The sequence below is a fragment of the Protopterus annectens genome, chromosome 5.part0 (assembly GCF_019279795.1).
Source record: "Protopterus annectens isolate FY-2018-M chromosome 5.part0, PAN1.0, whole genome shotgun sequence".
Taxonomy (NCBI): domain Eukaryota; kingdom Metazoa; phylum Chordata; order Ceratodontiformes; family Protopteridae; genus Protopterus; species Protopterus annectens.
In genome coordinates, this window is record NC_056735.1 from 1,064,968,508 (window position 1) to 1,064,995,262 (window position 26,755).

The window sequence follows — 26,755 nt, forward strand, 5'->3', positions numbered from 1 at the left end:
GCAACTACCCTCACCTACACCTGACATCCTGGCTGCAAGTCGGTTCTACAATCGGTTATGCTGTGTATTCCTGCCTATGGGGCTTATATATGCCGTTTTTCCCGCACTTATCTGTGATTGGCCATTTTGGAATTGTATCAGCTTCACAAAACCTGCTTTGTCATGCTCCTCTTTCTATTCATTCCTATATATATGCTATTACTGCATTTCTAAGTGCAATTGTCATGGCTTACTGGTTCAGTACTTTTACTATGGTGCATGGTATCCTGGGTTCGAACCTGGCCATTGCTTTTTATATTTTATGACTGTCTACACAGGCTAGGAGGTGTGTCTGTGTAAAGGCAGTTTTGATACAACTTGCTCAACGTTGCCCGTCGGTTAGTTGTTGGAGCGGTGAGCAGCTATGCACAAACGGGTCACGCTGGCTTACGTGTGGTTTGGCTGTCAGCACGCATATTACGCTCAACTCAGCTACAGGCACACAGTTTCAGCATGTTAAAACACTGCTCAACCCCGGGCACTCATTTTACACCTGTTAAACCACTACTCACCTACGGGCTCTCATTCTACACCTGTTAAAACACTGCTCACCTATGGGCACTCATTTTACAACTGTTAAACCACTGCTCACCTACAGGCAGATATCTTCAACTTGTTAGACTGTAGCTCAGCAATGGGCATATCTCACATTTTTTTTTTGTTTTTTTATCTCACATTTCTTCAAAATACATGGCCCATTTCATTACATTTTACATAAAATATAATTTTATATATGTACATATATGTCATGGACTTGTTTCGTGCTTATTTCACTAAATATAAAAATTGATGTTGTGGGGGCTCGAACCATGACTGCCTCCTTTTCAGCCAATGTCTCTACCGCTACGCTATTGCTTCTTGGCTTACTTTGCATATTTAGTTCTTATATGCTTTTCCACTGACTGCTAACTGTGGCTAAGCACCGGGCATGCCAGCAAAGCAGCGCACTCACGGGCAAACATCTTTACAACTTAAAAAAATTATATAAGATGTTCATTTATACATTTTATGTTCATAGTCTGTGGGGGCATGTGTTGTGTTGTGTTTATTCACATTTACACAGACTCTGTCATGGGGGGTTTACTTTAGGGAGTTTTACTCTTCTGGGGGTGTGTCCGTTTGCAGGGCTCGCCCTACAGACACGCCCCCTACTGTCTTCCATGGACCGTGTTAGCATTAGGTGTGATTCAGCATGCCCTCAGGCATATACATGACATGCTGACGTCACACCGTTTAACTGCAGCCTCCGTGTAAGCCTTGTAACTCTTACACAGAGGCTTCGTGAATCCTGCCCATACTCTTAAACACTTAAGAATACAGGGACCTCAGTTAGGAATCCTGTTAAGAATGCCCATTTAAAATAAATATCATGTATTAAAACAAAACACTTTATTATGTTTCCGATATTTAAAATATAGATTCATCAGTGAAGCAGAACTGTGTGTTTAACATTGTTTAAATTATCCTAAGAATGCTAAATTATGTAGAAAAGAAAATGGTTCATAGGAACAACAACAGCAGGGAAGATGAACTCTTCCATAATACTAAGCATAATAGTACAGTCAGTAAGCAGTTTTGTGAAGACCTGTTAACCATTTTGAGACATATGTTATCGACATCCAGAGATATGTGAAACCAAATTACTTCGCAAACTTATACTCATATTGCTTGTTATTAGGGATATTATACTACAGATAGCACTAATTATTCAATTTCTGTCTTCCCCAATCAGCCAGTTTAAAGAAGGTTCATACTGATAAACTTCTCCAGCCAAGCAGTGAAATAAAAATTCTTATAGCAGAACTAAAATGTAACTAATAGAAACCTGGCAAGGGTCACCTACAATAAATCCACATAACTTCACACAAATAGGTGGCAGATCCAGTAGATCATGTTCGCACCTCCATTTGCAGTACTTAACTCAAGAATCAGAGATTCAAGAAAATGTCATCCAGTACATGTACTTCCCCAGCCTGAACTGATCACTGCCCTCTAATGTCAGCATGGTCACTCAAAGGTCCAAAGATCTCCTTTGTACTAAAATTACAATGTTTAATTTAAGATGCAACACAAACTAACCTACTACTGGAGCTACATCAAAATGACTGGATTCTTGTCCTCCCTCTTAGGTTCAAACCCAGCCCCTATTCTGTCTACTGTCTCTAATACCTTAGCGTATTAACTTATATCCAGAATGGACTTTTTTCTTTTAGAGAGATCAGCAAGCAAATAAAAAAATGGTCTCACACCTGACAATACTGGAGAAACAAGCCATACTTACACTGAGAAACTCCAAAAGTTTTATCACCACAAAGATGAGTGTAGAATATTAATTAATACTACCAAGTCTATAGTCCAACACAGACATACTCATTTGCTTTGGAATACACTTAAATTATTTACCATCAATATGGATGACATAAAAAACTTTACAAATGAAAGAAAAAAAAAGGATGGGCACCTTTCTTACCTTTCTTTCTAAGAAAATAAAAGCCCTAATTTCTACCATTTAAGAAAGCATAGCAATTCCAGACTGAGCAAAATTTGGTTGTGCAAGGGTGTAGTGATAAAAGACATGGAAGCACCTATTTTTAAAAATAAAAGAAGTGTGCAGGCTGCTAAATCTCTTCTAATCCTTTTGCTGCAGTTCTCTTATGCTAGCCTGGCATAGACACACAATTTTCATTTTACTTACCTGTAGGACAAAGCAGGCAAATTTTCACATTCTGCATACACAGGTGAGCTGGGCAGAAGTTCATAGGTTCATACATTAGTGCTAGGTTAACTGCCGTTGTGAGCCATTTTAAGCCTAGCCAATTACCCTGTATGAGAATCAAGCCCGGCACCTTGTGTCTATAACCATTATGCCAACCTCCGACCTGCTGACCCGCATATATATATATATATATATATATATATATATATATATATATATATATATACATGGGTTCACTACGTAATACCGAAATTCCACAATCCCGAGATTCTGAAAACAGAGGACCAGAATTTTGAAATTACAGAATCTTGAACTAAAAAAAAAAAAAAAAGTAAAACAAAATAAACTATTCTAACATTTATACAGAGAGCAAGCCCAGCTGCACCCTCCACACCCCTGCAACTTAAATATACCAATGCCAAGATCACACTACAGTGGAGTAAATTGCAAACTTCCCATTCCGCACTGTACAGCAATCCCCATTCCGCAATCTTGAGATTCTGGTCATCGGTATTCAGAGTCTCGGGACTGTGGAATTTCGGTATTACGTAGTGAACCCATACATATATATACATCTATATATATATATATATATATATATATATATATATATATATATATATATATATATATATATATATATATATATATATATATATATATATATACACACACACACACACACACACACACACACACACACACACACACACATTTGCTGGCATGTATATGTATGTATGTGTGGGTGAGATCTGTCAGTATTACTAGACTGATGTAAGTTAACACTGCAAGTTCATGTTTCCGCAAACAAATGCAAGGCCTAAAATGTGATTGTGAAGCTGAAACTATTCTAGCTGTCATATAACTACATGTAATCTTACAAAACAGCTATAAATCATTAGTTAAAATTTGTAATAACAATGGTAGCACAGAGCTTTGACACAAATAAACTATGCAATTCTTGCATTTTGTTTTTCTTTTGGCTTTCCCCAGTTAAGGGTCACCACAGCGGAACTCCGGTCTGCTAATGATTGGCAGTCAACTTTTATGGTGCGAAGGAGCCAGCCCAACACCCAACCTTCAACAAAGGCACACCCATTCAAGCATGTCTTTCAAATGCCACTTGACCACAGGGAGGACATGCAGACTCCGCACAGAAAGCGCTCCAGACGAGAATCAAATGGGAGAACCTCTTGCTGTGATGCAACAAAGCTACCACTACACCACTGTGGCTTGTGTGCAATTCTTGCATTTTAATTAGTGAAAAACATTTACATTTGCAAGTCTTATCCCAAAAATTGCCAAACATCTCTGCTGCTCTGCAATGTACCTCATCCAGATTGTTCTCCAGTGATGTACCCAGATGGCACATGCACAGAATTCCCTTAAAAGACAGAGGCATACCAAAGATTGCTAGTGGTTTGAATAAAAAAACATTAAACCTGGTAGAGGAAAATTAAATGAATACAAACCAGCTTTTCTCAAGTGGAGGAGTAGGAAGACTTGCACTTCTAATAACTCAAAAAAGCAGGCAAGTATAAAGAAGGGCAAATGTCAATAAATCACACACACACACACACATAGAAGCACACTTTTCCTACACTAACACAAATGCACTCTTGTCCTGATTGCAAAAATATTGGTATAAAATGATCACACACCTTTTTCTCTTAGCTGCATGAAAAGAATGAACTTGTATATGCTGGAATATAGCACCCAAAACAGGTACCTGTGATACTGGACAAGGAAGCAATGGACATTCCCAATGTACTACAGGCTGAACCATAGACTTGCAACTGCTCACCCATCACCTAAAGCAAATGTTTCAAGGTATTCAAAAAAAAACACAACTGCACTGAAGTAAACAGACACCATAGTCTTCAAGCTGCCCAATATATTACATTTAACACAAAAACAAACAAAAAAGCATGGCAAATACTATAATACCACTTCACTGCTACACTGAATAAATCACAACATAGTTACTTGTTTTAGATGCCATCCACTCCAAGTGTTAACAATAAATCACAGTAAAGAAACTTTATGCAATCACACAACAACCATGCATGAGACAAAAGATACACTCCATTCACAACAGCTTTATCCCACCACTCTCAGAAAGACTAGTTGCCAATAATATATCCTAGATTATACAATTTTTGATGTACTCAGATTTCCAAGTCTTCTGTAGATCAGAAACTTAATAGTTAGGTATTAAAAAATGGCAACAGCAAATGTTCTTGTTTTGCAAGAGATGGTAAGGTGGAATGTGACTATTCTCTGGAAAACAAAACAAAACAAAATCATACACATGAAACACAAAGAAATCTGTATTAACACTATGAACACAAGATTGCATGCATATGCAAACATTGTTTCACTTTTCTAACTCAAGACACCTTAACAGACTTTAATGAGATGTTTTAAGAAAAAATGTACTTGCAATATTAACCCAGGTAAAGTAATAAAAACATATATCTTTGATTATAACTGTATGTAATTCCCTGTCTTACTACTGTCCTCCCACTGCACTATTAGCTCATCCCACAGTATGGGCATACTGTATTGAATTCCTACCTAGCACAAACATTTGCCCACAATCCTGATCTCCAGAGTGAATATAGTACATTCCCAAAGTGAAGAAACTAGTCCCAAATTAAGAAATGAAAACTCCTCTCTCATATGAAATTCCACAGTGTTCTCTTTAATTTAGTTCAGTCATTAAAAGAGCAAAGGGTATTTGGTTGTTCCTTAACCCAGTGACAACAAACCTACATCAGAAAGCTATCGCTCCACTTACCTTTTCATATGATGTTCTCACTTAGTTTTCATTAAGCTGTTTGCACTCATTCAGCTGCTTGATTAATTGGTCTAATTCTTTTGTAAAAGCTTTGCTGTCCATGTCTGCTGCAGCGGCTGTAGAGAAGTTAATGCAGTGTGCAGTGCACAGCTCTGCTCCACTCACTGCTGCTGATTGGCTTTTGGTATTCCGATTTCAAAATTCCAATTTGAGTTTCACATTCACTCACTCTAATAGAGTTGTCCTTCAAACAGTCTGCCTCATGAAGTTGACATCATTAGGCATGCACCCCGTTATTTTGACATCAAAACTGGTAAATACTGAGGAATTCGATATATGCTACCAATTGCCAATGTACCTTTCACTCCAAATCACAGAATCAAAGTGCACCCATGTGCGCCTCCACCTTCAAGTACCATTTGCGCCATACATAATTAATAAAGTTCATTACATTTTTGCAATCCCATTCATGCACATCCTTGCAAATTGTCTTTATGCATCAAAACACACAGGTGTACAGTGTAAACATCCAATCAGTATCAGTAATGGTACCATGTGTGGCACGTGCCTGTTATCTTCCAATGATCTGATAACATGATATCAGTGTCACTTTCAAATGTTGATTTTGATACATTTACTGATCGGACCATTGCTAACTGTGAAATGAGTGGTAGCTCAGTGAGCATTTCACTGTTTTTGTATTTTCCAGATTTCTTTATTTATTTTCTTTATTTATTTAGTTAGTTAGTTATTAACTGAGAAAGTTCAACTGGACACAAGTCCTTTTTCAGTGGAGGCCCAGTGAGAAAAGCTCCACTTAAAATAAAACTAATACAACATAGATACAAGTAGAATATAACCAACACAGTAAAACACAATTAAATATAGAATACAGGGCACTTAGTGTGATTAGAAACATAATACTAGATATAATTTATATCATTTGTGTTTATATGTATGACTAGTAAGAGTGACACTCATATAACATCAGCATAAGGAAACACGCTGGATTAGTCAGGAGTCATACATGGACATATCCAGTTTGTGGAAAGGTGAGTTTTCAGTAAAGCTTACAATTGTGATGAGGTTGTGATGGATATTATACTAGGAGGTAGATTATTCCAGATTTTAGCTATACAGATGGAGAAGACGGATTCCCCACCCTGATTATTGGAAATGGAGACTATTATCAGGGATTTATTATTGGATCGTAAAGTTCTGGTACTGGAGTATGGTTGTAGTAGATTTTGCAGGGCAGGTGTCTTTTCTTTCTTGTAGTGTAATTTATTTCTTCAACTTGAGGATTATGATGGTTACTTCCAAGGAGGCTGAGACACGTCTGTGCAGTCTATTGGACTGATGAGGAGACAACACAGATGTTGACTGTGCATGCTAGGTTTGAGAAGAGGATCAGATCCAGACTCAGGAACTTCGCCATGATTGACGTGTGGATCCAGATCGTGATGAAGCATCAATGGAGGATGGGGATAGCACCTAGGCCACAGATGACTGTGCATTTCATAGTTTTCCATTATACACTGACAGTATCACCTGTTGCACCATTATATGTTGGAATAAAAACATGTATATAACTTTATTACATCATTTTTCTTAAACAATTATGCAGATACCTTTATTTAATTTAAAAAGTAATGCGTGACTGACTGCTTACATGTTTTTTGTTATGTGTTGATAGCTGTTATTTCTTTACAATAAAAGGTTAAAACATTGTTTGCATTTTCCATATTCATCTGTTCTCCACAGGACTTCTAATAAACACTTGCAGTACCTACACCTTGCTGAATATTAGCTCGGCCTGTAAAGTAACCAGCCAGGATGTCTAAAGTTTGATGTGTTGTGGGCTTCAATCCACACAAGCAAAACATATATCTGTACCTTTTACTTTGGTTAACTTCACCTACATTTTTGGAAATAACATATTGTAATATTTTATATCAATGTTTATGTTGTACATGGCAATGACACATTGAGATAGTCTATGAATTTTATGAATATGGCCATAATCTGTAACAGTTTGATAAAATCAGTGTTCTGATAACAGGGCTTGTAGAGCAGTACCTGTTTGTTTAAGAACAACATGGTGGCTGGTAGCTCAGATTGTAAGGAAGCAGTCTGGCATGTCTACATCTTGGAGTGCTGTGTGCTCAAATCCAGAGAGTGGGCACATGAAACTGTTATCTTGCTTTAATATACCCTCAGAATTTATCGAAGTATATTACACTTACTCATATTAACATACATTTTGAGTATAGTTGCAAATAACTCGATTATTCATCAAATTCCAACATAGATATAATCCATGCCATTCTGTTAACATCAGGGCAGTACATCTTGCTAAATCCTGTTATATGTCAGAGCAATTTTTTGGTTAACATTGTATACTTTGTAAAACTGCTATGAAGGTCTGTTTTCTCATGAAATATTAAAGTCAGTAGCAAAACATCATCCTCAGATTTTGAGGGACTGGGATGGGCAGACTAACAGCTGACATGAAGAATAGGGAAGATGTGCATATTTTCTTAGTGATGTGCAATTTAGCAAGGAAAACCATGGGCCTCACACATCCCTTACTTTGTCCATTATGTACAGCAACATGTATGTTTCTGTTCACAGAAGCTGTATGCTACATGACAGTGTCACACTGCTTGAGGAAAGTATGCTCACCTTTACTGTTAATGTTTTTGAACACAGTGAATACATGAATGTAATTTTTCAAATGTATAGATACATAAGAATCATGTGTTCATACTTTGCCATCCTAAGCCAATATTATTATTAGTAGACCATCCCCATCCAGATGATGTCATAACATAAACTCCTTTCACTACATGCAAAACGTGCTTATTTATTTAAGATGTGTGAAGTAGGCACATAGTTCTTGTGGTTAGAATTTGGATGCAATTTGTGGTTGCAGGTTTGAATCCCATGTCCTCCAAGCAGTGTTCAAAGATGTCAACACCTGAATGTAAAAATATCAATTATATATTGTGATTATCTAATGTTTTTCAGAAAGAAATGTCTATAAACTGTGGTGAAAAATGTATATCAGTACTATTTGAGGAGTACATTATTCATACATTCTATTTTTTTCGTTTAGATAATGAGAATCGCAGTCAGAACAGAGCCATGTGCATCGAGCAGATGCATAGGCTTGAGGATCAGCAGAGGGAGAGGGGTATGTTGATGATTTTACGTATTTTATAAAATGAAATGCATCTTCCCCTGTTTATAGGCCTGTGTTTTTTGCAGTTACATGTATATTAAATAGAATGTAGGAATCCCCATCAAGCATCAGTAAAGCAAGTGTGATCATCACATTGTAACTGTACTTACAACCATGATTAAAATTTAACAATATTGATATTTTATGTATCATTAAATATTGTTTCAGCAAACATTTTTTGAAATATAGTCCATAACCTAAATAACAGCTGGGTTGGTATATCTGCCACACATCTTTTTAAATTGATGCTTTGAACAGAAGTCTAAGTTCTTTGAGTAGTGCTTATGATGTATGGTTTGGCTCACTTATATGTCTGGTTGTATTTTCTGGTGCTTGATCTGTTGTGTATAGTCTCCTGTTTTGCAGAATGAATGTTGTCTGCTGTGTCATTGTTTGCAAACTGAGTGGTATGCCCTTCAGTTCAACATTGGTATTGTGTCTGCTTGACACCTTGGGTGTTTTTATAGAAACACAGTTATAGCCTAGGTTTACTGACACTTAAGCAGATACCCATTTGATTGCACCAACTTATATTCAGCATACCCTGCAGGTCAACAGTGCTATCACGTCTGTCTCAGAGACTTTGGGTATTTTTGTAGAAACACAATTATAGCTTAGGTTTACTGACACTTGAGCAGATACCTATTTGATTGCAACAGTTCGGTATTAGCAAGCATATTCATGATGTTTTCATTCTTCAGGCTACTGACTGCTAATTGTTTTGGTAGATAATGCATATAGTTGTACATATACAATATTGTTAGTATCAGATATATTAGATTCTCATATGTCAACAGTTGTATTCATTCTACATATCAGATTGTTTTTGTTGTACTCATTATATTGATATGTGTTCAGCCAAATATCATGCTGCCTGTCTCAAATGTTTGTCATATGGCTTGCCTATTGTCCATAATACTGTCAGATCACTTTCGCTTCATTTTAACAATGCCACTTTGTGACTGCTCATATAAATTATTGAATGCAGTACAATCTGTTGATTTGAGCATTCATGTATTCTTACAAAGCTAATGACCCATGTGTGTATGTATGTATGTATGTGTGTAGTGTGTCTAACCATACAGAAATGCTCAGAAAAAAATACCAAAGTCCTTTTTAGGACTATAAATTAAAGGGCCACAGGTAGCTCTATCCATAGTGGATGTTTATCAGTCCCTGTGTAAATTGTCATCATAATCATATTGTGTTGTGCTGTGATATTCATGGAACTGTTCTGCATGATAGATATTTGTTTTCCTTTTCTGCCATGTTTACAATTAATCTTTACAGACCATGGGACCGTGGACATTCCCTGATCTGAAGACAGCAATGAGCACATGTGAGGCCATTGCCAGAGTCTTCCGAGGATGACGGTGACAAAGATAACAATGATGACAAGGAACCTGGACCTGCCCATAACCAAGCCATCCTATCTGTGTCCCTGAAGAGATGTCAACATGGCTGGGATAGAGACAATTATTGGAAGGAGATCCAGGAGGTCATGACCAATGTGTTCCAAACAGATGAGGGACATGATGGGGCCCTTCTTTGAGGGTATGTCATGGGCTATGCTGGATTAATTCAGAGCAATAGTTCATGAGATCACTCAGGAGTCAGAACCCTATCAGTCTAGTCCCTCTGGTCTGTAAGTATTGTCTGTGTGCTCCACTTATGTTATGCTGCTGACATGGTGATGGCCATTTCATTGATTGGACTGTATATGCACTCTTGTGCATGCATACCATGTATCCATCATGAGTATGTGTTACTGTCATGTGACATTTAACTTGGTTTCAATGTCCACATTATGCACATTAACACATTATACTTTTCACATACTTTCATCTCTCCATGCATTGTGGCAGTTAACCTGCAAATAGTGCTGCAAGAGTTAGCCTGTAAATATGTGTGTTACTGGGGTGACTTACAGAGAACATATGTTGTCCATACTCCATCACTAACAGTGTGATACACCATAGATTTCCGTTTTGCCATATCAGATATGTACAACATTCAAACATGATATTCCACATGTTTTTGGATGTCCAGCTGTCATGATGTGGTGTTGTGTCATGGTTTGGCAATACCGATGCCATGTGGGATCATATACAGGTACTGTATATCCTGTCTATGTGCAGTCTTCCTTTCCTCTGGGTATAACTGCTGTTATGACCTTCTTCTCCTTTTGCTCTATGCTTGCCTTTCTTTCTATTCTTAACAAAAACAAAAAACAAAACGGGACCTATTCTCAGAAAAAAAAAAAATAAAAATTTCCCATGCACCTCTGACTTTGTCTCAGATTTTCTGAATCTGAAGTCCCTCTTGTGTGTCCCTCTTCTTCGCCCATACCCGACATCATATTTTCTATCTCCCACTTTCCTTGCATGTGTGTTTTACTAGTGTCTCAAAACCATTGTTAGCAAATGTTAGCAATGGAAACGTGGTCATGATTGCCCTTCGCCTTTAATTTTGTATTAGAAAATTGACTGATCCCATTGGAATCTGTAAGTCCAAGCCAATATATTTTAATAACACATGTATTATGGAGATATCCATAGCTGTCTCTGAGTTTACTGTAAGGAGTGATGTCAATATATATTACAACAGCGAACCAAACACATAAATACACAAAAACATACTCGGAGGCTCTAAATAAAATCCAACAGAGACCTCCAAAGCAGACATCAAAGCAATGCTACCGCATAACAAATCAAGCTACAAGAGGAGACCTCCAAAGAGACAAGCAAAATGCTACCAAGATAACAAAACACACACAACACATAACCCACAAAGTCAGTGTGCCAAGCAGCCACAGCCCTTAAGGCTGAATAACACACCTGATACTCTTGTTATAGGTGACTCTATTGTCAGACACGCTCACCATGCTGAATAAAGAGAAGGTCACGGTGAGCTGCCTGTCGGGTGCTAGGATTTGACACATAATGCAAGCACTCAGGTCACTCCAAAATACAAATATGACTCAGTCATTGTACATGCTGGTGTGAATGACCTGAGATGTATCTCCCTGGACTACATGACTATCATGTAGCCCAGGCTGGTATGACCCTGACCTTGAGCAGCATCTTACCCTCACCTAGAATGATGCCACAGTACAAAGAAAATTTTAACAATTGGCTAAAATTTTGGTGTCATTCAAAGGGGATCCAGTGTCTGTTAGCCTGGGATGACATGCTCGACAAGCCCGGCTTGCACCTGTCACCACAGGGCATAGTGCCTTTTTAGGCAAGGCTCAAAAGTCAAACCCACCCCATAGACAGCACAAGGAACAAGAAACTAAGGGTAATGCTCTCAAGATGCACGCGAAGCTCTCCTCAGTATGGAGAACATCGATATCTGTGCAGTGACAGAAACCTGGTTCAAGGCTCCAGAGAGCACCCCAGCACTGGACCAAACCACAATTCCATATTTATCAAGGATATCCACACCTCCAGGTTAGTGGCATAGACCATCCATGTGCAACTAACAGTGGGCAAAAGACTGCTTTTCAGTTTATAGCATCCCTTCCTGAAAACATTGGAGAACATGAAGATCTCTCCGAACACCATTATATTGGGTGACTTCAACTACCCAAACATTGTCTGGGAGCACTACTCAAGCCCCAGCACCTTAGCCCAAAGATTCCTTGAAATTATAAACTCAAATGCTATGGAACAACTAGTCACCACTCCCACAAGAGGGACACATATACTAGATCTCATCATTACCAACATGACTCTATGCTCCACACCAGAAGTATATCCCTCATTGGTAAGATCAGACCAACATTTCACTTCTCAAAGGGCCAGTGGAAACTACAGCCCAAACTGCAGAATCCTATATAAATGCATTCTACGGACATCTCCAGGAATGCATGGATCATGCTATCCCAAACTAAACCAAGACCCAATCATCCAAAGGCAGGCATCCAGTCTGGTGGACCCCTGCCATAAATAAACTGTACAACAGAAGGAGGAAGCTACTACATGATAGAGCAAAATCCCTAATAGGAAGGCATCTCTGATCAGTACTAGCAAAAAATTACGATCCCTCATAAAATCCTTCAAGGCCAGCTTCGAGAGAAAAATTGCACAGGACACCAAAGACAATCATAAGGCTTTTATCAGTTATGTTAGAAACCTGGGATGCAACTTCCATACTTGTTCTGAGTTGATTCTAAACGACAAAAAATACACTGAACCCACAGACAATATCCTGGCGGACAGGTTCAGTGCAAATTCTCCCCCTTCCCCAAGTATCTATCGGCAGAGGGCTGCCTCCCAAACATCTCAGATGCTCAGGTGAAGGCTGCCCTCTCCAAATCAAAAACACTGCTTCCATGGGATCAGATTACATGAACTACAAGAGGAACTAATCCCTCAAATAAAACAGCTATACAATCTCAGCCTCACTACAGGATATGTGTCCACAGAATGGCGACAGCAACAGTGGTCCCACTCCACAAAGGTGGAGCGCCCCATAAGCCTGACTAGCTTAGTCTGCAAGGCTATGGAGAGGATCATCATGGAGCTCATAAACAAAGACATTGGGGACCTACAGACACTAGATCCTACCCAGTTCGGCTTTGTCAAGGGCAGATCCTGCCTTTTGAACCTGGTTGTCTTCTTTGAAACAGTCACCAAAGCCATAGATGAAGGGAAGGTAGTCCACACAGCCTATCTGGACCTTGCAAAGGCATTTGACACAATACCCCATGGGCATCATAGATAAGCTATCCATCTTAAATATAAACCCTTATGTCACAAGATGGGTCGCAAACTGGCTCAAAGACAGAACCCACAGGTGAGAGTTGCTGGAGCCATGTCAGACTCAAAACCGGTCACAAGTGGCATCCCACAGGGTTCTGTCCTGGGACCACACTTGTTCGGTATATACTTTTCCGAGGTACAGGCAAATGTGGGAGGACTACGACTGCAAACTGGGTGCCATAATCAACTCTCCAGCTGACACAAACATCCTTCAAAAAGGTCTCAGAGACAGATAACTGGTGCCAGTCTCATGGTTTAAAGCTAAATGCCAAAAAATGTATAGTCATACCCTTTGGCAAAAACAATGTGTCCACAAATTACCACATAGGTGGAAACCCATTAAGTACAGAGAAAGTAATTAGGGACCTGGGGACTCAAGTTGATAGCAATCTCTCCTTTGAAAACCACATTGCCAAAGTGGTTAAAAAGACCTTCTACATAGCCCACCTCATCACAAAGGGTTTCACATCTAGATCAAGAGTTTATTCATCCCTCATCAGGCCCACCATAGAATACAATGCCCCTTTTGGGATGTACCTTACCCAACACCTGCAGCAATTAGAAAGACCCCCAAAGTATCTCACCAAGAGGATCAAGGGTCTCAAACAGATGCCATATGCTGCTCGTCTAAAGAAACTCCATCTCTACTCAGTTGCATACCGCCTACTTCGAGGCGATCTATGCCTGACATACAAAGCTATGTCAAATCCAGAATTAATGGACATGCTCCACCTCAGTAAATCTAAATCCCTTAGAGCCACCTGCTCGAGGGGCTTGAACCTCAGCACAGAACTAAATAGAACTTGCTGGAGGGACAGGTTCATAACCCAGAGGCTCCCTTCACTCTGGAATAGAATTCGAGTTCATGTGAGGCAGAGCACCTCACTGAATCTCTTCAAGAAGAATCTCGATAAGTGGATGGGGATGGTTTGCCCCAGGGATTACTCCCATGTCACTATTAGACAGAGGCACAGTAAACTAAACCTTAAAAAGGGCACAGTATACTCAAATCAAGGGGTGGTGTAAGCCATACAGAATCGGGCTAGGCTTATAATTGCCCCAGGGCAGATAGCCTAGTATGAACCTATGAACCTATGAAATAGCCTTGCAGCTTTGAAACACATATTTTAAGTTAGTGGATGAAATATGAAATACCATAGTTGTCTGAGACGTCTTTATGCCTACTCCTGCAGATTTATGTTATTGATGCCATGCGGCTTACATTGGGATAATAGGCATTTTTAATGTTTTTTTTTTTAGTTATCATAATGGAGTCAGATACATTCTGTGGTTATCCTTAATCTTACTGCCCAGATCCTGTTATATGTATTTCTATATAACTATCAAGATGCTTGAAATGAGATCATCTTTCCATAACTTTAGTATTGTACAATGTGATTGGACAAAAATTTCTTATTATGTACAGATTACTTACGCATTTCTATAGTGTACCTTTGACACTATGACAGCTATTGTGCACTGAGCTATTCTGTTTCTTGTCGTACATTAACAAATTGCAATGTTTTCCCCAAGATTTATTCTGATATTGGTGTAATGTGCCAGATTACATGAGCTTTACAGACCTTGCCCTTTATGTGCAATTAAAAGTTCATAATTCTATATCTGTTAAGACTTGCATAAAATCCCTACATGCAATATTTGTTTTAATAATAAAAATGACAGAAATACATCAAAAACATATACATAGATATTTCATTTTAAGAATAACAATGTCCTCCAGGTTAGGATTAAAGGGAAATAATAGAGCTTCCAGGGATGTGGAGGCCTTCTGCCCCCTAATGTCATACATTGCAACACCATGGAGAGGTCCATTATTTTCCTGTAATGCCCTCTCTGTCAGTCATTTATTGCTTTCTTTGTATTTCACAGTAACACCATTTAATTTTGAAATTGAGAACATTCGAGTGAAATCTAACATTTCATTGGCTCATAGCCCTTAGTAGTTTAAGAGTAGGATGAATATATTTCTCCTGAAGGAGTGATTGCTACCTGAAAATTTATTAAAACATTTTTTTTGAGAGCTTAGTTGCTCTTAAATAATGTGCTATAGTAATTTTCTCTGAGTTCTTGATTTTGAGGAGTTTGCCAAGTCCTGTGTACCTTGACTATGAATAATAATGAATGGCATATAGCTTGAGGAGGGCATAACAATGATTTACAATACATCTATTTATTAATGAAAACAAGAATGTTTAAAACCATAAAACTTTTCTAACACTTGGGATAAGCGCTTTCATCTACCCACACGTAGACTTCATCAGAACATTTCATTTTTAGTACAACAGACTTAAATAATATCACCTTCTAATCCGCTGCATTAATTCATTAGTATTCACATAATTCAATTACATATTTAAAGTGGTCAGTGCATTTAAACCTTGGCGATCGCCCTTTCAGTATTGCTTCAATCCTTTCTTCATCTACTTATAATATTCTTTTTTACATTATTCTGCCCCCATTCTACCCTGACTATACCTTGTATTGGGTATGCCTTATACTTACTATATTACGGACATATATTTCTCCCCCCATATATAACCCATCTTTGTTAAAATTTAAAATTGTATTGATGTAAAAAATGTGTATATGAAGCATATAAAAAAATTAAAACTTTTGAATTAAAACTACACCACTAGCAGCATATTGTATAATAATCTAAAGTGCTCATAAGGACACTAAATAATTACACATATGGGAAATATTGAGTGTGACCCTATAAACCCACTTCAGCTAATATTCTCTAATATGGGTTTGATGGAAATATTTTCATTTAGTCCTGGGTGAACCGAGGCATTTAACTTTATCTGCCATCTGGCTTCCCTTTCACCCAGCTTTTTCCTTATATTTCCCCCTCTTGGGTTCTTTTTAATACACTCCAAAATACCAAAACTGAAGGAGTCACAACTATCACTAACATTCAGATGCCTCCATAAAGCATTTTTCACATCTTTTTTCTAATGCAATAACTATGATCATATATTCTATTCCTGAGGCATCTGTCTGTCTTGCCCACATAAAAACAGGGACATTTTGTACATTTAGCCAAATACACTATATGTGATGTCTTGCAATTACCTTTCTGAAATGTTACTTCCGTCCTATTTATGTCCTCCAAAAAAAGGGTGGGTACCCGAATAATCAGACTACACTGATTACATTGTCCACATTTGGTGGTAGCTGCCCTGTTGCCCTTATAATCTTTTCTCATTGTTTTCCTCTCTAACTCACTCTTTAAATTACTTCCATTTTTAGAGACAAAGGTGGGTTGTTCCCCCACCATTTTATACACATTATGATCAGTTTTCAAAATATTCCAATTGGTCTCTATTATTTTCCTTATATCATGTACATGTGGTGCATATTGAAGTATACAGGCCCTCTTAAAATTGTTTGTGTCCTGACTCTCCTTATTCATATTATTATCTAGCATTCTAATCGAACCTGTACCTAAAATGGGTTTGTATTTCTTCCCCCATTCATTTTTCACATATTCCTTAATGTCCACAATTGTGTGCATGGGGTACCCTCTATCTTTGAACATATTTCCTATGAGATCTAATTCAGTAACCAAGTCTAAATAGTCAGATGTCATTCTAGCAGCTCTTATAAACTGGCCTTTTATAATGCTCCATTTTTGACTATTGGGGTGGCAGCTGGAGTATTGCAAATAGGAGTTACTAAACGTGTCTTTTCTATATATTTTGGATTTAAATTTGCCATTCTCAACACTTGTGAGTGTATCTAAGTATAATATCGAATTCTTATCCATATTAAATGTAAATTTTAAGTAGTCACTTGCAGTATTTATATATCCGTTAAATTCTTGTAATTTACTTTCACTTCCCTTCCATACAATAAATATATCGTCCAAAAATCTTGTATAGCAAATGATGTTTTCTCTCCAAGCTGTTTGCAATATATATTTTGTTTCCCAGTCGAGTAAAACCAAACTGGCCAAGATGGGGCATATGCCACTCCCATCGCAACCCCTCTGCATTGCCTATAGTACTCTCCTTCGAGCAGTATATAATTGTGAGTTAACACCAGTTCCATGAATTCCAAGATCAAGGACGTTGTGTCCAAACCAAAACTACCATACTTCACGATACTATTGTTAAACCTTCTCATCCCATCCTCTTGGTATATACTTGCAAAAAGATCAACTACATCAATAGTTACTAAAAAAATGTCCGGATTAACTAATCCAGGAACAAGCCTACCTAAAAAATCCCATGAATCAATTACAATATGAGCTATTTTGTTGTATATAGGCTTCAACCAAGTGTCAATTACTGTTCCAAAAGGAAAAGTTTTGGATTTGTTCCCGGATATTATAGGAAGAAAAGGTGGATCTTTTATATTTTTGTGCACCTTTGGTATACCTACAATAGTACTAATAATGGGATAATCTACCTTCAAGTAATTATACATGTCAATGTCAATCCTACCGTCTAATAATATTTCTTCCAAAAATAAATCTATTTTGTGATATCCTATATTTACTTCATTAATGGAGGATATATAATAATTTTTTGAATTCAATAACATACAATTAATTTTGTTGACATATTCAGCAGTATCATAAATAACCACCCCTCCCCCTTTGTCAGGTTTCATAACCCATAAACTATTATTCTTTTGTATTTCTTTTAGTAGTTGGAATTCGTTATAATCTAAATTGTAATTCATTTTTAATGATTTACATTTATTTCCATACTCATATATTTCATCAATTACTACCTTTTCAAAAATAGCCAAAGTGCTGTTCATGGGGGGGGGGGGTGAAAGTACTTTTCTTCTTAAACTTGTTTTGCTGTATTTTTCCTTTTTCATTATCAAAATATATAGCTAAATTTAGTTTACTTAGATATTTTTTTGAATTTCACTATATAATCAACTGTGTTAATGGAACTATTAGGTACATATTTCATTCCTTTTGAAAATAAACAAAAATGTTCTTTTTTGAGTTCCATTTGTGTGTAATTACAAATACTAAATTTTCCTAAGCTGAAATGTACTTCATTGTGTCTTGTAATAGTCAATTTCTCCTCCAATTGCTTCCGCCCCTGTAATCCTGTTGTTTTTCCCATTTGTTTTTTTTCTCCAATTTCCCTGTGCTCTGTTCTGCAGCTTGTTTGTGGCCTGCCAATTCTTGCCTTTCTGTAAAAAATCAAAATCATAATATTTCCTACCCTGTCCATCACTGTTGTAATGTTTGCCATTATTCTGTTCATTATTTTCATCCAACTGCCTATCTTGATTAGTACCACTTGTTCTAGGTCTCCATCTGTATGCCTCACTCCTCTCATATTGTTGCAAGTCCCTTTTCATTTTTCTACATTTTCTATCACATTGTTTCTTTAAATTATTCTCCACCCATGTGTACTGTGTATTAAAAAACATTTCATATTCATCAAACAACAAATCATGTGTTATAGTATTGTCTAATTGTTCTAACTCAGACATTAAACAACATATTTTCTTGTCATTACAAGTTATAATGAACTTCGTGAATGTGAATCCAAAATTATCAAACATTTTAGTACATTCATTTATATTAGCCTCATCCATATCAATTCCAATGGGGTGCTTGAAAAACCTTAACCCCATAGGTACAATTCCTAAATCTAAAAATTTTTTCAAATATGTTTTGTCTAATTGTACACTTTTGAGTACCTTAAGTTTTTTACCAAACTCTTGTATATAGTCCTTCAAAGTCTTATTGTCATTCTGATTATTATCTTTATTGTTACTCAAGTCATTGTCCTTCATATCACCATTGAAATCCATATTTGCAGCTAAAAAACAATTCAAATCATAATGCTTGCTCCGCCCGTTATTATTGTTCATAAGGGGGGCTTGTACAGTACCTGTTATAAGTAGAATAAGAAAGGATTGAAGCAATACTGAAAGGGTGATCGCCAAGTTGTAAATGCAGTGAGCACTTTAAATATATAATTGAATTATGTGAATACTAATGAATTAATGCAGTGGATTGGAAGGTGATATTATTTAAGTTCATTGTACTAAAAATGAAATGTTCTGATGAAGTCTACGTGTGGGTAGATGAAAGCGCTTAACCCAAGTGTTAGAAAAGTTTTATGGTTTTAAACATTCTTGTTTTCATTAATAAATAGATGTACTGGAATTTTTCATGCCAGTGCATACTTTGATGCGGAAGCTGTGAAAGGAATCTTTATTCTATGTTTGTTTTCATCGTTGACCGTTCCAGAGGTGTGCTATTTTCATAATGATTTACAATACACAGAATAATAGAAATGACCTGCCATTGTTCATAAGCCATTCTGGTAAAACTTTACAGCATATCCTTTTCTGGCCATTAAATGTTTCTTATTAAGACTCCGTTGGAGCAAAGTGAGTTTATATTCTATTCTGACTTAACTTCAACAAATTGAGCTTGGAGTTACAGGACTACTGTGTTCTGTCTGTCAACTTGTCTTTGTTAGACAATTTTGGTGAGGTCACTAATTAGAGATGGGTAGGTGGATTTTTCCTTCAGAAATTACTGTGCAGTAAAGGGGGCAGTATAGACTGACTAAAAATATAGATTTGCCTGTTTTCTGCCATCTAGAAAGTTGTTATTGCATTTCAATTAATTAATTTGGATATAAACTCTAATTTCCTCCTTAGGTCACAAATGTTGTCATGCAATTTTTAAATCTTGGTTTTCTTCATCTTTCTGTTTAACAACTAATACAATAAAGCAATAAAGCATATAGCATAGCACTGAATTTCTTGTATGAGGAAAGAATACAATGAACAATTACCGAAGGTATTTGTGACACAGGTTAGCCAGCAGTCATCAAAATCTGCTGTACGGCATTTGTAGCAGCCAGACTTTGATGTGAGCATCAGAATGAAATAAAGCAGCTACTTTTTGACTATGACTACCCAGTAAGCATAAAATGCAATTTTCTTTAGCTTATTAAATAACTTTATGTTTTGTCTTGTGGCATACCTTTTGTTACTTTTAAGCATAATATATTCACTGTCTGTTATAGTTTGCTCAACTAGTCAAAGAAGTTGACTGTATTATTATAATATGGACTTCATGCACTAACTCCTGTTTGTCTTAACTCCTTTGGCATGCTTGATTGTGTGTACTTATAAATTCTGTTAGAAACTCTGGCACAGTTTTCCCGTAAGCATGATGCTTATTTCTTAAAAATGACTTTAAGGGCCATTATCGGCAAAAATTTAAAAAAATACACACAAATTTATCTTGATTTGATGTTTTACACTCTAAAACTTGCTTCAGCACTATAATTACTTATTAATAATTTTAACTTTTATCTAACCTTGAACACCTTCATAAGGACAGATATCCTGACATGACACTGTTTTCTTGGAAAGCTAATTTTTGCACACAATGCAATGTGAAGACACAGCTGGTGAAATTAAGTTTTCCTTATATAGTCTGGCAGAACACAGTTCCATTCATTTTGAAAGGTAGAAATGAGAAATACTGGTAAGTTTGAGAAATCTCAGAAAAATATGTGAATGGTTTGCAATAATTTTTATGTATTTAATCTCAGAAAAATATGTGATTGGCTTGCCATAATTCTTAAGTATCTATTTTCTGTATGTACGTTTATACATTTGTGAAGTGTTTGTAAAATTATAAAGAAATAGCTGAAGTTATTTAGCCTTTCTAAAAGGTGAAATTTTGTGAATTTTAGGTCCTGCCTTTATCCCTCCCTCATTCATTCACATTTTCAGCTAGAGTATCATGTTTCCTGGCTTGCTAAGGTCAGCTGATTACTAAATATTCTGCCAATGGTCATCATATTTCTTCACTTGCAGTCTGCAAGGGGGCAGTAAGTTTAAAGACCTAAGGAGAGACAGACTACATCTCTGAAAAACATTACACTCGAAAAAGTTGTTAATCCTTGGAGTCCTCATGATTTTATTGCCTCAGTGTCGTGTGTGTGAAATAACAAAAAAGACTTATGGACACAATGCTATGTGTGTCTTCCCTGTCAAAAAATGTCAAATGTGATATGCAAAATGAAGTAAGTGAAACAGTCAAATTCCTAAGTTCAATATTACAAGACTTCGTTCAGTCTGAACACAATGTACCCTGAGGAAACTGCTATGTCATGCTTTTGAAAAATGGTGATCATTCTGTAGAGTAAACCAGTATAGGGTAAGAGATTTTGTATTAAGGGCACAGCAATCATTTAATGTAGAACAAAAAAAAGGCATAAAGATACATAGAAAAATGACACAAGAACAGACATCTCGGAAACCATAAAATATTTATTTGCAAATAAATATTTTAAGGCTTCCTATGTAGCTGTTCTTGTGGCATTTTTATTTATTTTGTCCTTTAAATGTCTCAAATCACATTTTAACAAACTAGCATAGTAAATATCTCAAAATTATTTCTTAACAGAGAAATTTCTTGAAGTCACAATGTCTTATTTTACATTGTTTAATATTATAATTTATTATTTTTTCAAGACAGTATAAGCTTCTTCTGGACATGCTTTACTTTATGTACAGTTGGGCGTACAATTTACTAAAAACATTCAAGAGAGTTTTCAGAGTTTGTCTTAAAAGATTTATATCATTAAAACACCTTGATGATTTACTCAGCCTTGTCTGTTTCACAGCATTCTGTTCTATTCACCATGAGCCTTTTACAGTGTTCAGAGTGTGAGTGATTCTGGGAATGTGTGTGTGAAGTAAGGACAACAGTTACTGTCAATAGAACGTAAGACAATAGCTTGAGTCAGTGGCACCATATATCATTAAGCCTATGCCTGGAGATGCAGTGCTTGGCACTTTATATTATAGTTGCATTCATAAGACCTTCTGTTCCCACAGCATCTGGGCAACTTGCTGCTTCAAAGGAGAGCAGTCAGAACACAGACTATTAGCCATTGTTCTCCTTCCTTCACATCTGTACTGGGAGCACAGCAGTTGGAGACACAAGTCAACTTTCAAGACTGTAACACCAGAGAAGATTAATGACATGCTCATAATGATAGCACTTGATGGTAGCTTCAATACTGTAAAGTTCTTCTGCATATTTGCTTTATTAATTGATTCATTGAAATTCCCTATAACTGGGAATATGGAAGTGGACATATTCCATCTTTGGTGGGTGGATTCTCAAGGAGAAAAGCTCCAACCAGTGAAAGCATGTGATAGTCAGAAAGCAGAGCAAAGCTGAATCGGTTAAAGATAGAGAGAGAGAGAATGAGAGAGAGAGATACAGAGAGAGAGAGAGAGAGAGAGAAAGTGCATGAAGTGTTTTACATACACTTGGTTATGTCATGCAGATAGCAGCAATGATTCGCTGATTAACCAACAGCTTTAAACTTTTAGGCACTTTAGTCTGTCACACATATTATTTTTTTTACTTTTTTTGCCAGGTTGTTAACTGAACAATACACCCTGTCATAATCCAGGCAGCCATCAGAGGTGGCATGAGCAATTTTAAAGTTTCTATCCCCATCCGTATCCACACATGCACCTGATTCAACATCAAAGAAGGGCATGCAATGGTCTGTCTGCAAAGCATATCCCCAGGCTTCCATAAATGGCATGTCCTTCAAGCAGCCTTGCCTTTCCCCAGGAAGCAGGAATTGTGTTTTTTTTCTAGTCTCCATCAAGGAAAATTGTACCACCATACACGCCTCTTTCTCTGCTCAAACAAAGGTTGCCACCTGTCCCATTATCAGCAGGACACTCACAGGTTGAGCTGCCTCATCCCATTGCCCACTATGCAAAGAAGTGGGACTTGAAAAGTCCCACTTTTCCATTGAACTGAATCACCATGGAAAAGGCTCTACTACTTCTGGGTTTTCCACAGCAATTAAGTTACATCACCAACCTGGACCTGCAGGCACAGCTATTCCCTGTTAGGTCCTGGTGCTTTAAATCATGTAGCAATTGGCTGCAATTCATGAAGGGGGTGGAGAATGGAGCAGGAAGAGCCCTACAAAGATAACAGCTATAGAATGGTTTGTTTTCAGTGCTTCTACAGCCGCTAAAGAAATACCAAGATTTTTTTTCTTCTTTCAAACAGCCGAGGCGGCCATTCATTCATTCATTCATTCATTCATTCATTCATTCATTCATTCATTCATTCATTCATTCATCCATCCATCTGGCCAATTATCCAGCCATCCATCCATCCAGCAAGCCAACCATTTATCCAGCAAGCCAGCCATTCATCAAATCATCCAGCCAGCTAGCCATTCATTCCTCCATCCAGACAGATATCCAGCCAGCCAGCCATCAATCCAGCCATCCATTCATCCAGCAATCCAGCCATCCATTGATCCAGCAATCCAGTCATCTATTCATTCAGCAAGTCCGCCAGCCATCCATTCATTCATCCAGCCTGCCATCCATTGATCCAGCCATCCATCCATTCATTCCTCCATCCAGCCAGTTATCCAGCCAGCCAGCCAGCAATCCATTCATTCATTCAGCCATCCATCCATTCATTTATCCATCCATCCATCCATCCATCCATCCATCCATCCATCCATCCATCCATCCATCCATCCATCCATCCATCTATCCATCCATCCATCCATTCATTCATCCAACCAGCCATCCATTCATCCATCCAGACAGTTATCAACTCCAGCAGCTAGCCAGCTATCTACTCCAGCAGTCAGCCAGCCTTCCACCAGCCAGCTAGCCACTGCAGCAGTCAGCCAGCCAGCCAGCTAGCCACGCTAGCAGCTGGTAGTAAGCTAACCACTCCAGCAGCCAGCCAGCTAGCCATGCCAGCAGCCAGCCAACCAGGCAGCCAACCAGCTAGTCACTCCAGCAGCCAGCCAGCTGTTGTATCCATAAGTGCATCTCCTTCACCACTCCTGTAGTGATGTCATGGTAGAGGGTGTGGCCAGTGCCATACTGGCCACACCCCATGTCCCACTTTGACCCTCTTAAAAAGTGGCCACCCTAGCTCAAACCCTTTCATCCCCACAGGAGAAGTGATTAGGCCACAACCAATCACTGCTACACCCTTTCTGCCTGACAATTCCAGTGTCAGGAACACTAATCAAATTACTGTCACCTGACTATCTGTCAGTGTTCCATCCCTGTGTACCACAGAGGCTAGCTGCCCTGACCCACTTTTTTAGTGTATGTGTGCCTCTGTGTGTGTGTGTGTGTGTGTGTGTGTGTGTGTGTGTGTGTGTGTGTGTGTGTGTGTGTGTGTGTGTGTGTGTGTGTGTGTGTGTGTGTGTGTGTGTGTGTGTGTGTGTGTGGGCATGAGCGTGAATTTCATTGCAACTCTCAAACCTGTGATGGCTGTTTTGAATTTAAGAGGTATGCACTCTCCCTTTCACTCACTTACTCACTCTCAATCACACACACACACACACACACACACACACACACACACACACACACACACACACACACACACACACACAAACACACACACACGCGCAAACCACTTTACCTTTTTCCATCTTCCCTAATAAGGTTTTTTAGGTTGCTCTTAGCCAGGTGAAAGTAAACAGCAAGTTCCTGTAACCGCTGCTGCATTTACTTTTGCTGGTAGTCATTCTTTTCATTATTTTATTTTTTTATTTACCTTTTTTAATAAAAATGCTTTATTGTTAACTAATCTGTCATTCAGGCAAATGATCACACCAAATCATATCATTAAGTGTTGCAGCCATATGGCTAAATCAACATTTTCTAAACTACCATTAAAAGAGCCTAAAGCTAATTGAACTATAGTTGCTCATGCATCCATATTAAGTCTTGAACAAGTTGATTGTATATCTATCAATATCTAGATCAAGTCCACCTTCCCAGCACTTGAAGAATCATAAGTGGTTTTCCCCAGTGATTGACAGCAGCACCATATGACTGGCTAGTATTTTTGCAAAAAATGTAGATCAAATTGTAGTAGTAAAATACAATGACTGTAGTAGTGAAATACAATGATAATTTTTGGGGTCAGAAAATGTCCTTCTGTGGCACTGGGAGCATAAGGACCTTGGCTCTATCCATTTCCAAAAGGAAATAGTGCTGTATCATTGCCTTCTCAACCAGATAAACCACTGATGTCACTAACACCACTTTAAATCATTTAAAGAAATCTGCAAAGAGTCCATCCTTACTGGATGCTTTCCCATCCCTTCTATTAACTCATGAAAACTAGGTTGTTTCTGTCCTTTATACTTTTGGGCACTGGCTCTGTACATCTGCATAAAGATCTGATTAATTTCTTAAGGATTAGAAACCAAATCACCTACATTATTTTTAAGGGTGTTGATAATCATTTCCCTGCATTGTACTTGTCATTTATAAGCTAATATTTTAGGTGAAGTGATGCCATTTTTCCAATGTCCCATTTACATTGGATTTATGCATGTAACAGTTGCCTATAATGTTTTTTTTTAAGTTGAAGTTGTTCATTTAACAGTATATTGTTCTTTTTTGCTTTGTTTAAGTCTGGTCTCCTTCTGTGATAGACCTTTTCAATTCTTGTTTGTCTAAATTAACTTTGGTCCTTTTAGGTTATACAAACTGTCTTATTCATTGAATACATTCCCCCAGATTTACTATTCTTCCATGTAGGACTAGCTTACCCTCAGCAAACCTGTGCAAACCTGCTTACAAATGCTCAAAAGTGCCTTAATCACTCTGTATCCAATGGCCCTTGTTCTGCCCATCAACAAAATAAACAGCCTTGCAGGTCTTGAACCCAGGACCCTGCAATCACAGTAGTTAATCACCAAGCCATCACAGCAGTACAGAATAATGAGGTATCAGCAAACAAGTCTTTACTATAGTACATTTAAACTGAACCTGTGAAAGGAATCAGTATACAGACATATGTTCCATAACCCACTACATAACATAAATATGTGAACTGGAGTACAGCAGTAAGCCCAGAAGTCAGGTGGAATTGTAAAAGAGTGTTGAAGTCCCCAATAAAACACAAGGACCCCATACAGTGTATGTACACATGAATCATGGATACCAGGTATACATAGATGTAATTAATAACAAATCAATGCCAAAAGGAAATATAATGCAAAGTCAAATATAAACAATGCTAAGCATTGCACAGGCCAGCTTAGGAGGGGTAAGCAATGTGTTGGCCAGCTAGCTCAATGTGCCCAGTGTTATATCCCTTTAAACAATACCAACCTTAGGTAAGC